This window comes from Anabrus simplex, chromosome 2, assembly GCF_040414725.1.
Source record: "Anabrus simplex isolate iqAnaSimp1 chromosome 2, ASM4041472v1, whole genome shotgun sequence".
NCBI lineage: Eukaryota > Metazoa > Arthropoda > Insecta > Orthoptera > Tettigoniidae > Anabrus > Anabrus simplex.
Window position 1 is genome coordinate 614,539,747 of NC_090266.1, and position 14,834 is coordinate 614,554,580.

General features: G+C 36.7%; 1 protein-coding gene across 2 annotated transcripts in view; it reads left to right on the forward strand.

Moving 5' to 3' along the window:
• lgs (legless) overlaps positions 1-14,834 on the forward strand; it is a 381,497-nt gene that overhangs the window by 14,975 nt on the left and 351,688 nt on the right. For both annotated transcript variants that reach the window (XM_067141019.2, XM_067141020.2), the window contains exon 2: positions 9,326-9,355. The gene's annotated coding sequence lies outside the window, so the exon portion shown is untranslated. The remainder of the gene's footprint in view (positions 1-9,325; positions 9,356-14,834) is intronic.

The window sequence follows — 14,834 nt, forward strand, 5'->3', positions numbered from 1 at the left end:
TTTTTATGAAACTTAGGCATGGCTCTCACTGTAGGCAGTCCTGGGTCCATATTTATCATCCTTTGTACTTCTTGCTCATTTAGGAGGGTGGTACTTTGTTTAAGAATTCCTTTCAAGTTTCTTTGAATTCGCGTGGTGGGATCTTTACTTACGACCTTAAACTTACTCTTATTGAAGAAAGTTTCTGTTTTTCCTATACCGGTATAATCAGTTTTATTTAAAATAACTATAGTGTCTCCTTTATCTACTTTAATTATGACTACATCGCTTTGTTTGATTTTGCGTTGTAGTTCCTTGTTTATTTTGGTATTTTCTTGGTTTTTCTTTATCCCGTTTATAAGGGAAGGAATTTTTTTCTTTGCTTCATCTCTCATGTCATTCTCTACCTCGACTGGGAGGGTATGTATTGCTGCTTCGGTTTCGGCCAAGGTGAGGGTTAATTCCTTATTTTTATATAGTGTGTGCCAGTTATAATTCGGGCCCTTACCTAATATTTGCAATTCTTGATCTGTGGAAACTGTCTTTGAAAGGTTTTCAACTGGGAGTGGTTGTCTGTTATGTTCAAGTGTGGGTTTAAACTGTAATCTGTTCTCCTTTCTTGGTTTATCCTCTTTCAGATCATCTAATTTCTTATTTATTGTAACGTGTTTCTTTTCCATTAAGTTATGTACATTATCCCTACTGTGTCTAAGGAAGGAATCTCATTCTAACGGTAAAAGAGTTGCTGCAGCTTTCAGATGAGTTGTATATAATTCTCGGTTTCGAAATTGTTTCTTTTTTTACAAGAATTTTATCTCCCTTTTTATCCAAGTTCGGTTCACCTTTTTCTGAGTTACTGAATGGAATTTTGAGTATAATTTTTTCTTTTGAGTACCTTTTATAAATTTGGGTATTAAATCGTTCCTTAAACATTCTTTAAAAAAAGTTATATTTTTGCTTGCTGTTGCTACTTTCACCTTTAGTTTTAGATAGGTGTACGTTATAGGTTCTTTCCAACACGCAGTTTGCTGTCAGTACATTATCGCATCCATGTACCGCTCTATACGCATGCGCTAACTTCGTACCGGTTCTGGGATTGATACACGATTGGGTTGTGTTGGAAGGGATTCTCGTTCATGAACTTCAAGGAACAGGAGTAACGCAATTACTGTACTGACCTGGTGTAATGCCAATATTTTCCCATACTGCCCGTAATGTCTTTTATGATGCTCACTTCTTTCATATCTTTATATCGATTTGTAATATCTTGAGCAACTCCTCGGCTAATACGGAAATTGAAATAATAACATTAAGTTATTTATTAGACCACCTAATCAATACAAAATCGTCTTGGATGATTTACATAGATTTGTTAGCTAATAGTGGTACATGTTTCGCCTTCCCTGAAGGCATCATCAGCCATAGTCTTAACCTTAAATTAAAAATAAGCGTCTAAATAACATGTAGTAATGAAATGAATTTTAAAATCTTGAAGAGATTTGAAGTAAAATAACATTAAAAATAACAATGATGGTTTGAAAATACAATGTGATGAGATATAATAGTGGAAGTATTGACAAAATTAACTTAGAAGGTTGCTAAAATAAGTACAATGGATAAAACAACAGATTGTTATACAACAAGTAGTAAGATTGCATAAAAGTAAAGTTGATAGTCTGGCGGTTATAATTGGACGATGGCGAAAAATCGTATATAATCAAAGTAAAGAAGAGAGAATAAAAGTCAAAGTTAGTCGAGAGATCCGGAGTTAATCATGATCATGAAGATAAAAGACGAAAGTCAGATGCATATGGTGAAGTTGTAGAACACGTTGAGGTTATGAAGTTGGTGAATAGAAGTTGAAGAACAGTTTCAAATAGGATCACTATGGACCATCTCAAAATTTGAAGTGATGTTCAAATGTTGTAAATTGTGAGTTTGTAGATATTCTAGTTGAAAAAGCATATAAAAGTGGAATCATTTGACGGTGACAAAGATAGCTTGTAACATTATGAGTTAGAAGTATTTGCATCAGTAGACTTCTTGCTACGTGTCATAGTCTTAACCTAAATACATTTTGTATTGATTAGGTGGTCTAATAAATAACTTAATGTTATTATTTCAATCAAATATCATCAATACGGACCAAAAATGATATTTATTACATGTAATACGGAAATGCTTGAAAAACTCGTTTTTATTATACTGAGGAACAGTTTCTTCTGAAGAATGCATCGTATTTCAATGACCGGTATATTTTGTTTCACCTGGTAGCTTTTGTGCCTTTATAAACTATAGGCCTAACGTAGCACAATACATAAATAACTAAAGAAAGATATTTAATTACCATCACGTAAATAAATTTCATTTCTTTTTCTTTTTGCGAAAAATAGTACCTCTTCTTCACTGGATGAAGATTGTAAATAATCGTCGTCACTATCCATCCTAACCTCAGTAACCAAACAGCTGATTACTTTATTAATGGGAGAAGAGCGCGCAATGTGCATGAAAACAGCTGATTAAGGAACTCCAAAGAAATCAGCGTACAGCAGGAGGCAATGATACAGTGTTTCTGCGCATGTCACAGAAATGTACGGCTCAGTACATGCTTTAGACTGCGGACTAGTTCCGACCGCCAGGGATCGATGCGAAGAGTTAGTTGGAATGCTTGACTGCAGTACACGGACGAATACATGAATGCAGTTTTGACTGTGTTGGAAAGGATTTTTCGTATTGCGCATGTGCAAGGAGACCGTGTACTGGTACAGGGACTGTGTTGGAAAGAACCTTATCTTTCCTGCCTGGTTGGCGTTCGTATTACATACTATCCACTTCATTCCGTATTGATATTGTAATCAAGTTAACTAATGAACAAGGTTCCACCTGATCGATACTTTCCTTTTCTTATTATTTAGCCTTCGGCTAAATTTTTGTCATTAAAACTTACAGTACATCTTTCGATTGCTTAGCAATCATCATCAGCTGTTTCACATAATGCTTAGGTTAAAAATAGCATAAACCATTTCCATAATTAAGATTAAAAGTTACGTTAGTAAGGAACAATTAGGTGATGGGGGAGGGGGGGGGCAGTTGTTAGTTAAAGATTAAAAACTTATACAAATTAAAAACTAGTTTTTGAATTAAAAAGTCTTTGGTTTCATTCTATGTCACTGCACTGGTTATTTATTCAATTCGACGGTTTTTAGCATGATGCTCTTGCAAACTTGTCTTGGTTGTATAATGTTCCTTCTTTTGCTAGACCATTCTTGTTTGTATCTCGTTACTGTCCGGTGGAGAAGATTATATTTATTGTTGGTCGAATTATTCAGGTTTCGTTAAGTTGGATAGTTTGGAGTACGACCATGCCTAAGTTGCATAAAAAAGATATACCCATTAGGCCAGTAATAAATTTCCGTAAGAGTCCCACATATAAAACTTCTCAATATATTCACAAATTTTTAACACAAAATTATGTTTTCTATTCTAATACAACCGTTAGAAATTCTAGTGAGTTTAGCAAAATCATTAAGGAATTTAAACTTAAACCCTCTCATATCACATGTTCATTTGATATAAAGGATATGTATACTAATATCCCTATAGAGAAAATGATTAAAATCATAAAAACTAATTTATTAGAAAACAAACGTATAAGTATACCTGAAATAGAAGAGTTTATGACAAGCATTATGTGAAACAGCTGATGATGATTGCTAAGCAATCGAAACATGTACTGTAAGTTTTAATGACAAAAATTTAGCCGAAGGCTAAATAATAAAAAAAAGGAAAGTATCGATCAAGTGGAACCTTTTTCATTAGTTAACTTGATTACAATATACATATAAAACTTCTCAATATATTCACAAATTTTTAACACAAAATTATGTTTTCTATTCTAATACAACCGTTAGAAATTCTAGTGAGTTTAGCAAAATCATTAAGGAATTTAAACTTAAACCCTCTCATATCACATGTTCATTTGATATAAAGGACATGTATGCTAATACCCCTATAGAGAAAATGATTAAAATCATAACTAATTTACCAGAAAACAAACGTATAAGTATACCCGAAATAGAAGAGTTTATGACTATACTGACATTTGTACTCAACCAGAACTATTTTTTACTCAGTAGCAAAATATATCAACGAGAAGGCCTCCCAATGGGGGCTCCAGCCTCGGGCATATTAGCTAATATATGTTTGGACCACCTTGAACATGCTCGCATTGTAAACCACGTTAAAGGGGTAGACTTAAGGGTACGCTATTTAGATGATACATACGCTATAATAAACAAGGACCTTAACGATAGTCTTAGTATTTTGTACACTTTGAACACTCTAGACCCCAAAATACAGTTCACTTTTGAAGAAGAGAAAAATAACGCAATCAATTTTTTAGATGTCACTACAACTAGAAAAGGGAATCAATTTTACTTCGGGATACACAGAAAACCAACATTCACTCCAACCATGATCCATAATAATTCTTTACATCCTGATTCACAGAAAAAATCTGCATATTACAGCTTTGTTAACAGAGCCTTCGAAATTCCATTAACCAATAAAGAGAGGAATAAAGAACTATCTTTCATTGGACAATAAGCCCTCCTTAACGGCTTTAGTTTAAGAATGATTAACGGGCTAATCACCAAACGCAAATACAAACGGCAAACAAGTTTAATTAAACAAACAGAACGAACCAAAAAATATGTGAGGTTCACTTTTAATAATCCGAACATTTACACAATCACTAATTTATTTAGGAAGCAAACAATAACACTAGACACAGGTTTTTCAATGAGAACAATGAAGGAAAGTTTCAAAATTCATAATTTACAAGTTAACATGTAATCAGTGCCAGGCCACATATATCGGGCAATCTGGACGCAACTTCGTGATAAGATACCAAGAACATGTTAATGCGGAAAAACACTGAAGGTTTTCCGTAATGGGTGAACATATGAAAGAGACAGGCCACAAATTTACAAATATCAATCAGGACCTTGCAATCACCAATAGACTAAATAAAGGAAGACTAATGAATAGTTTGGAAAGTATACATGTATTTCTGGATAAGTTGCTTAATAAGGATAACAATTTTAATTTTTTACATAAGCATTATGTGAAACAGCTGATGATGATTGCTAAGCAATCAAAACATGTCCTGTAAGTTTTAATGACAAAAATTTAGCCAAAGGCTAAATAATAAAAAGAAAAAGGAAAGTATCAATGAGGTGGAACCTTTATCGTTAGTTAACTTGATTACAATATCGATATGGAATGAAGTTGATAGTATGTAATAGTCCCACAGAAACGCAAGAAAATTCTGTACTCAGTGTATTACACCAATTTTGACATATGCGGCGGGCACATAAACAACAAGGAAACATGATGAAAGCAGAATCTAAGCAGCAGAAATGAAATTCCTTCGAGGAATAATTGGGAAAAGACGAAGGGATCATATAAATGTGAGAGAGAATTGGATTCCCTAAACTGCAAGAATGTTGTTATACCTTTTCCCAAGAAAGCCAGTGCTGACATGTGTGAAAACTACCGCACCATTATTTTAGTATTTCATGCCTGCAAAATTTTAACACGTATTATTTACAGAAGAATGGAAAAACAAGTTGAAGCTGAGTTGGGAGATCAATTTGGCTTCAGAAGAAATGTAGGAACACGTGAAGCAATCCTGACTTTACGTCTGATCTTAGAGGATCGAATCAAGAAGGACAAGCCCACGTACATGGCATTCGTAGATCTAGAAAAGGCATTCGATAATGTTGATTGGACCAAGCTATTTATGATTCTGAAGATGATAGGGATCAGATACCGAGAACAAAGAATTATCTACAATCTGTATAAAAATCAGTCTGCAGTGATAAGAATCAAGGGCTTTGAAAAAGAAGCAGCAGTCCAGAAAGGAGTGAGGCAAGGCTGCAGTTTATCCCCTCTCCTTTTCAATGTTTACATAGAACAGGCAGTAAAGGAAATCAAAGAGAAATTTGGAAAGGGAATCACAGTCCAAGGAGAGGAAATCAAAACCTTGAGATTTGCCGATGATATTGTTATTTTATCTGAGACTGCAGAAGATCTAGAGAAGTTGCTGAATGGTATGGATGAAGTCTTGGGTAAGGAGTACCAGATGAAAATAAATAAGTCCAAAACAAAAGTAATGGAGTGCAGTCGAACGAAGGCAGGTGATGTAGGAAACATTAGATTAGGAAATGAAGTCTTAAGGGAAGTAGATGAATATTGTTACTTGGGTAGTAAAATAACTAATGAGGGCAGAAGTAAGGAGGACATGAAATGCAGACTAGCACAAGCAAGGAAGAGCTTTCTTAAGAAAAGAAATTTGCTCACTTCAAACATTGATATCGGAATCAGAAAGATGTTTTTGAAGACTTTCGAGTGGAGCATGGCATTGTATGGAAGTGAAACATGGACGATAACTAGCTCAGAAAGAAAGAGAATAGAAGCTTTTGAAAAGTGGTGTTACAGAAGAATGTTGAAGGTAAGATGGATAGATCGAATCACGAATGAAGAGATACTGAATCGAATTGGTGAGAGGAGATCGATTTGGCTAAATTTGACGAGAAGAAGAGATAGAATGATAGGACACATCTTAAGACACCCGGGATTTGTTCAGTTGGTTTTTGAAGGAAGTGTATGTGGTAAGAACGGTAGGGGTAGACCAAGGTATGAATATGACAAGCAGATTAGAGCAGATGTAGGATGCAATAGTTACGTAGAAATAAAAAGGTTGGCACAGGATAGGGTGGCATGGAGAGCTGCATCAAACCAGTCTATGTACTGTTGACTCAAACACACAAACTGCAAGACAAGTTAGAGACCAGTAAGCTGAAATGGTATGGACACATGATTAGAACAGAAGAGGATAGACTTCCAAAGCAAGTATTTATGGAGAAAGTAATTGGAGGAAGACAACGGGGAAGGCCCAGAAAGAGGTGGACGGATACGGTGAAGGAGAGTATAGAGAAGAGAGGAGTAAAAGTAGAACAAATATTGTAGGAAGGAAGGGAATTGTGGAGAGATAGAAAACTGTGGAGGTCCTTGATTCACAACCCGACCCAGAAGACTGGAAATAGAAAATGAAGAAGCATTAAGTCTGTTAAAATTCTGCTTTGTTTCAATTAGTTTCCTCATCGACTTCCTCTGATTGCATTTAGACTTTTTATTTTCCATTCTGAATTTTAGTATGATGTTCTTAGAGTCACAGCAATGTAAGGTAGAATGGAAGTTTGTGGTCTTCGTGTAAGTTGCATTACATGGTGGAATGTAATATAGAGATTCCAAATCATTGTTTATTTCTTTGATCCAATGACTTTGTAAAATTGTGTTTTATTATTTTAAACATCGTCTTTGTAATGCTGCATATTTAAATACAGACATGGACATTAAAGTATTCATACAGTCAGAAGTAAATAACAAAAAACAAGTTAATTTTACGTGTTCTAGAATTGAACAAACATAAATGCTTTTCTTTTATATTATAAAGGTAATTAATTACATTTTCAACATGTAGATACAACGTTCTGTATTTAAAAATAAATGATCCTTGTCACAGTTGTCAAGGGTAATGACCTTGGTGTAAGGCCACTTCTAAACAACAACAACAATAATAATCATCGTCATAGTCGCAGTTTACATTTCAACCTGGATGCAAATATTCGTATTTTATCAGAAGATCAGTCTTTCAACATAAAATTAACTGTAATTTCATCTTTGCAGTACTTCATAGGACTATATTGTCTGTGAATAAATTCCTCCGACCGTTTGGGCAGGGAATGCACAAGCGTTCTTGTTGTTACTGCTGTAGTATTACGCTATTCTTGCAGAATCAATCAATCAATACTGATCTGCATTTAGGGCAGTCGCCCAGGTGGCAGATTCCCTATCTGTTGTTTTCCTAGCCTTTTCCTAAATGATTTCAAAGAAATTGGAAATTTATTGAATATCTCCCTTGTTTCAGTGGTGATTTACAGTATTTGATATTTGATGTTTCCTCACTCATTTGCCTAGCTCAGTTCATAGAAGCTCAACTGGATTGAGATCTGAAGACTGATCTGGAGTTTTAAGATTGTGTGGTGTATTATAAAACAACCAGAGTTGAGCAATCTCTGCTGTATGTTTGAGAACATTGTCCTGCTGGAAGTAGTAACCAGCACGTTAACTTAGAATCTCAGTGCTCTTCTTTAAAATACTTTGCAGTAAGTCCAGATAGCCAAATGCATCCATAGTGCTCTTCTTTAAAATACTTTGCAGTAAGTCCAGATAGCCAAATGCATCCATATTTCTCTCAATGAAAACTAGTTCTTCCACATCAGGAGCATCAATACACCCTCAGCCCGTAACACCACAGCCTTCATGCTCAAGAGTAGTGTACAGATTCTGCTCGTCTATTTCAGTATTGAGCTTCCTCTGCAAAAAAATTTGGCCATCATTATGGAAAATTGTCCGGGAATAACGCTCTGTTCCAGAAGTCTTGGTGCTTTCCTACATACTCCTTTGTGAATTTTAACCTGCTCTTCTGATTCTTCTTGCTTGTGTAGGGTTTCTGGGTACCCTGGTTTGAAATCCGGCACTATAGATAAGTTGTCTACCTGTTTTTGGTGTTACTTGTTCTCCAAACTGTTCGTGCATAGAAGCTGATATTGATGAAGTAACTTTGTACCTAAGTACTTGGGTATTTGAATCACTTGCCTCTTCTCCCTGTCAGTCAGTTTCTATGGACGACCCAGTCTTCGTTTATTAAGGATTTAGTTTCTTTAAATCTCTGGATTACGATGTGCACAGTTGAATGATTTCTTCCAACGATGTTTGCTATGTCAGAATATGATTTATATTTGATATAATGAAACATTGGTCTGCCTCAGTTCCACAGTAGTTTCCTTTCGTTTGCAACCCATTTCAACATTCTGTACCCAACTAGTCACCCCACACAGTGTGTTTTGTCATGCAGTAAGCGCCTGTAGGTAACTGTATGTGGTAGAGAACTAGTCTGTTTTTGTTTTTCTATTCACAGTCATGTGTATGAATACGTTTGTCTTGGCATTGCTACACACACTAGGTTCTTCTCTTGTTTTTTCAGGACAGAAGTGGTCTTGTACAATTATAGTTATATTGCATTTTTACTTACACTGTAATATATCTTGCATATAGGAGGTATAAACAATTTCATATTTGGTGTTGCACTGTTTGAATACATATGTCATTATCTGTAGGTAAGTTGTATGTTGATTAATAAGAGTAAAATACTCTCTAAGCATAATGTATTGTTTGAATTCCTTAGACAAATTATAATGTATTAATATTGATGTTTTAGATGGGCCTGTTCCAGTTCTGAGTATCTCAGGTATGTAATTAGATTATTGGTTAAAAAGTGGTTGGTTTAGTTTCTATAATGCATGTGCCATCCTGTTTAAGATCAAATACTTTTGTTTGCATGTTAAACATTCACTTGGATATATATATGACGTATATTGGAATATGTGTTGCATTTCCTGGCATACAGTGTATTATTTCAAACAATTCACCCCTCCACATGCATGCCCCCACCCAAATTCTTTCTTCTTTATTGTCTCTCACTGAACATCTTTGGAAGTCTTGCATGGGTAATAACTAGGGCCCGGATGTTGATGACGAGTAGTCTTTTTATTGAGAGGTCAGGTTCAGTGCTTTTTTATTGAGAGGTCAGGTTCAGTGCTCCAACATATACAAATTCTGTTCATGACACTTCAATTACAAATATATTCTTTTTATTTTGTATTATCTGCTTTTTTGGGTTTTTTATATTTTAAGAACTTTTCTTCGAATTTGGTGAAATGTTAGATCATACCTACCAACTTTCCCGATTTAGGCGGGAGACTCCCGATTTTCCACAGTTTTCCCGCCTCCCGATTATTTTATTATTTCTCCCGATTTTTGCTTATTTTTTGGTGAACTTCAAAAATTTGTTTTCAAATCCCGCCATTTCAGCTTTTTTTTTTTTTTTACGCCAGTGGCCGGCAGTCCTTCGCTCATTGGCCGCTTTCAAACGAAATATCGACGTTTATTAATGGGAGAAATGTGCGCGAATGTGTGATGATTATTGAAATCTGTATATCGCGACGCGTATATCGATTGTCAATCTCTCGTTCTCGCGTGCTATGTTCGTGTTCGTTCACATCAGTCTAGTCGATTCTAGAGATTCAGATTCTAGTCGCTAGATATGGTTTCATTTTTAGTAATTTAGTAACAGAGTTTCAATGATAACGACTAGTAACTTTTCTAGAGATTTTAGGAGACATTTCCGACAAATTTTAATTTATCTCAATATAAATAAGAGTGTCTGTACATTGCTCAGAATTTAAAAAGAATGATATTTCTGTACCGGTCGTGACCACAGTAACAAGGAGAAACGCACGTTTTAATTTTCCGTAATGTCTGTCTGTCTGTCTGTCTGTCTGTATGTATGTATGTATGTATGTATGTACGCCCATCACAAGAAAACGGCTGAAGAGAATTTAACAAAAATCGGTATATAAAGTCGGGGAATAAGTCGCTACAATCTAGGCCATAAATAATTGTATTTATACTGAACGAAATGGTAGTTTAGGGGAAGGCCTAAAATTTCATTCTCAAATATTATTATTGGCCCTATCAATAAAAACTACTTCATTAAAGTTATGAAAATTCCTATCATTTACGTCTTAACTTATACATTTTTACCGTACCGGCTATGATAAGATATATTCATGAATTTGGATTTTTGTTACCAAGTCCATATCAGCGCCGAACTACGAGAAAATGGGTGAACAGAAATTAATGAAAATCGGTATGTGAAGTTGGGAAGTAAGGAACTACAGTCTACGCTATAAATAATTTTGTTCACCCTGCTCGAAATGGTAGTTTAGGGGAAGGTGCCAAAAATTTAATTTTTAATTACCTAGGCCTATCTTATTGGTCATATTGAAAACTATAGAGAGTACAATGTCTGGTTATTTATGTCTTATTCAGTTTTATCGCACCGACTATAATAATATCGGTGGTGATGGTGATTAAATTGTGAAGATGATTATAAGAATGAGAAAAACGTCATGAAGGAACGATTACTTAAATAATAACACATGAAGTCATGAAGAAAGGACTCACTTTACATAAGATGCTGTAATATCGCAGAGTCGGAAGATAACTAAATGTGAAGACCTGCAATACAGAAAGCTCATAAAATTGATCAACAATAACATTACATTGACCATTATTTGTGATGATGTGCTTTGTGTATTCTGCTGGCATTTATCTCCGATATTACTGCTGCGTATCAAGTATAACAGCCTGCCTGAATATTGGTGGGAAGTAGCTGGGGAGTTAGATCTCTCTCTTCTTAAGCATGCTATTCCTCTGGTTCATAAATTTTCTGATACTGCTGGTACATAACACACTGGATCGTCATAGTATTCCAGCTTTTTGATCCCTTCTCTGAGGCAGTGATTGGAATGAGCAGTGTGCATACTTCAATGCAATAATGACACAGGAGTGTTTTGCGGCTGTCTGCGGCCTGGTCATTCTAGCTCTGGAACTTTCATCTGTTAGATCAACACCGTAGTACTTTTTGTTAAAAGTGAGAAAATATGCTGTTTTCCATTTTATCGAATATTCCATATGACAGCATTACTTTTAATCGTGACATTTGTACTGACGTTATTGTATTGACCTATGTTGACTTCATTTGGGAAAACTATAAGGATAGTCTTTCTGAGAATACTGTAGCGAAGCACGGGTACAACAGCTAGTTATTTGATACAAATAGCATTGAGCTTCACATGATCGCGCAGGCACTTGGTGCAATATACCGTAATCTATGCATTTACTGAGTAATGGCATCTGAGTGCATGACTGATTCACACGTGTGGAACATGAGTTCATACTATTTACGGAAGGCTTATCAGAGGCCAATCATCTCACTCACATACTTTCTGTGAGGTAATAGAGATGTGGAATTTTTAGCCTTGTAGCCTCGTATAGCAGCAGTCGGGCTGTGAGACTATAAGTGTTATAAATATATCATAGTACTGTATTGCACAAGTCATGTAGAATAAGCAGTTTTGACCAATTGTAGCTCCTAATTTCTCTTGATTTTTCCCGATTTTCACATTAGAATCTCCTGATTTTTGGTTTTATAAAGTTGGCAGGTATGTTAGATCATATTTTTGAGAATTTTGTCGCTAGGTCACTTTGTCCCTTTTGTCCTTTTACCATATCATTTTATGAAATTACTTCTGAAAGCCGTAACTAATAGTTATGCAAATATTGAGATTAAAAAAAATCAATATATTACAATTTTGCTAATACTGTAACTGTCAGCAGAAATGTTTTATGGTGCAGAATGTTACAGTAGATAACTGCATGAGAACAGGCCTAAAATGTCTGTGGTGTATTGATGATATCAGTGGAGCACTCATTTCACACCCATGAGCGGATGACAGCTGTCACCGTTCTTCTTTCATGATGCAGACTTTATATACTTGCATTTCTAGGAATTAGGGACTGAAATGCTTGGAATGTTACCTTTAATCACCGAGACTTCTCTGGCATCTACAGCTGTAAAGGTTAGGGTGGAAGGGGAAGGTGTGGATTTTCTGTGAACAGTACTGCCTCATTTTCGCACAGTTCATAGTGTGCAGTACTTGGAAGCATTCAGTGCCAATTTGAAAATGCCTAAAATTAAACCTACATGACAGTTCATTTAAAATATATAGCAGCCAAGTTTGGTGATAGTATGTTTTCTACTGTTGGAAGCATACTATATTGTAAGCTGTGTGAAACCAAAGTATTGGCTGAAAGACTGTTTATTGTGATGTACCATATTGGTTGTGAGAAACATCAGTGTGCTCTTGAGCATTCATCAAAGAAAGCTGCAGTTCAATGCTTGCTACGTACTGTTGCTTTGACATCCACCAGGTCCTAGCAGTTTTATGAGGAGTTGTGCATTGTGTTAGTGTCAGCAAATATTCCTCTATTTAAACACTCTAATCCAAAATTTTGTGCATTTGTGGAAAAATGCACAAACCAAGGAATACCAGGGGAGATGACTTCACTTAAGGATTATTTGCCACAGTGCTACGAAGAAACATTAAATACGAGGGGCGTACTATATTGTTTTACACTTTTTTTTTGTATGTTCGTATATGGTTCACGTTTCACTTTTGAAGGTGGTGACAGTGTAACTAGTGTTTTTGCTATTTGCTTTACGTCGCACCGACACAGATAGGTCTTACGGCAACGATGGGACAGGAGAGGCCTAGGAATGGGAAGGAAGTGGCCATGGCCTCATTTAAGGTACAGCCCCAGCATTTGCCTGGTATGAAAGTGGGATACCACGGAAAACCATCTTCAGGGCTGCCGACAGTGGGGTTCGAACCCACTGTCTGCCGGATGCAAGCTCACAGCTGCGCGCTCCTAACCGCACGGCTAACTAGTGTCTTGTTCCACCCTTTGATAACAGCACACGCACAGGGGCCAACGAATGCACTCGTCATAGCCATTTCATAACAACACTGTCAGCGTAGGAGCAGACAACATTGAAAGCAACCATCAGGGACAGTGCTATACGACTTGGGGTCTATGGAAAGAAGGTGTGACCACTGCAGAAATTCATCGGCGCTTGGTGGCAGTCTGTGGAGAACATGTGTTGTCATGGAAAACGGTTTACAACTGTGTGGAAAGTTGGAAAACAGGGCGCACGTCGGTGGACAAGGGAACGAGTTCTGGAAGGAATGTGACAGTGTCAACACCAGCCAACATTGCCTGGGTCCAAGGAAACAAATGCAACACATTTACGGAAATGGAGGTAGCCACGGGAATTAGCCAAAACACCCTGCAGCGGATCGTGCACAGCCACTTACAGTTGCGGAAGGTGTCATCCACGTGGGTGCCTAGATTCTTGTCTGCAGATGAAAAGCGGCGTGTGGTTGTGTGCAGAGAACTTCTGCATCGCCATGATCAAGATCCAGCTAACTTCATGGCTAGGCTTGTGACTGATGATGAGACATGGCTCCATTACAGTGAGCCACAAAACCATTGATCAAATGGGATTCACTGTGCTGCCACACCCGCCATACTCTCCCGAATTGGCACCAAGTGGTTATCACCTGCTCTGGAACATGAAGAAACCTCTGCGTGGTCATCGTTTTGTGGATTTTGCAGAACTGGACACAGCTGTCAAGACATGGGTACGCATCACTCCGAAAGAATGGTTTCAGGAAGGTCTGGAGAGACCGACGCATGGATGGCAAAAGCGCATACAGTTACAAGGAGTTTATGTTGAGAAGGTGGACGTAACAACTGATGTGCAATATACTTAAATGGGTAGAAAAAATAAAGTGTAAAACAATATAGTACGCCCTTCGTAAAATAAAGTACGGTACTCATGGGAAGAAGCTGTGGTTTTGTATCGATGAGACAACTGATGTTGTGGGGCGCTATGTAGCCAACGTTGTGGTGGAAGCATTGTAATTAGACAGACCAGGTGAAATATTTTTATTGACTGCCGACGTCTTCTTTTTTCCGTGTTTTGAACATACGGTATAATGCCTCTGAGCTTTGGATTTTTCACACTTGGGTGCTAATTTCCTGATAAAATGTCTTTCCTGCACCCTTAGAACTGTATTATCTGATGCTCGCCAGCCTTGAATATTTCGTTCCCCGCCCAAACAAGCATATTTTGTAAACAAACCTTTCACCAGATGAACCCAATAAGATAACTGCTCAATGTTTGTCTCTGTGACTTGTCTGAATATTATTAGAGAATGTAGGGATCCGAATTCACTGTTGAAAACTTCCCATTGACCTGT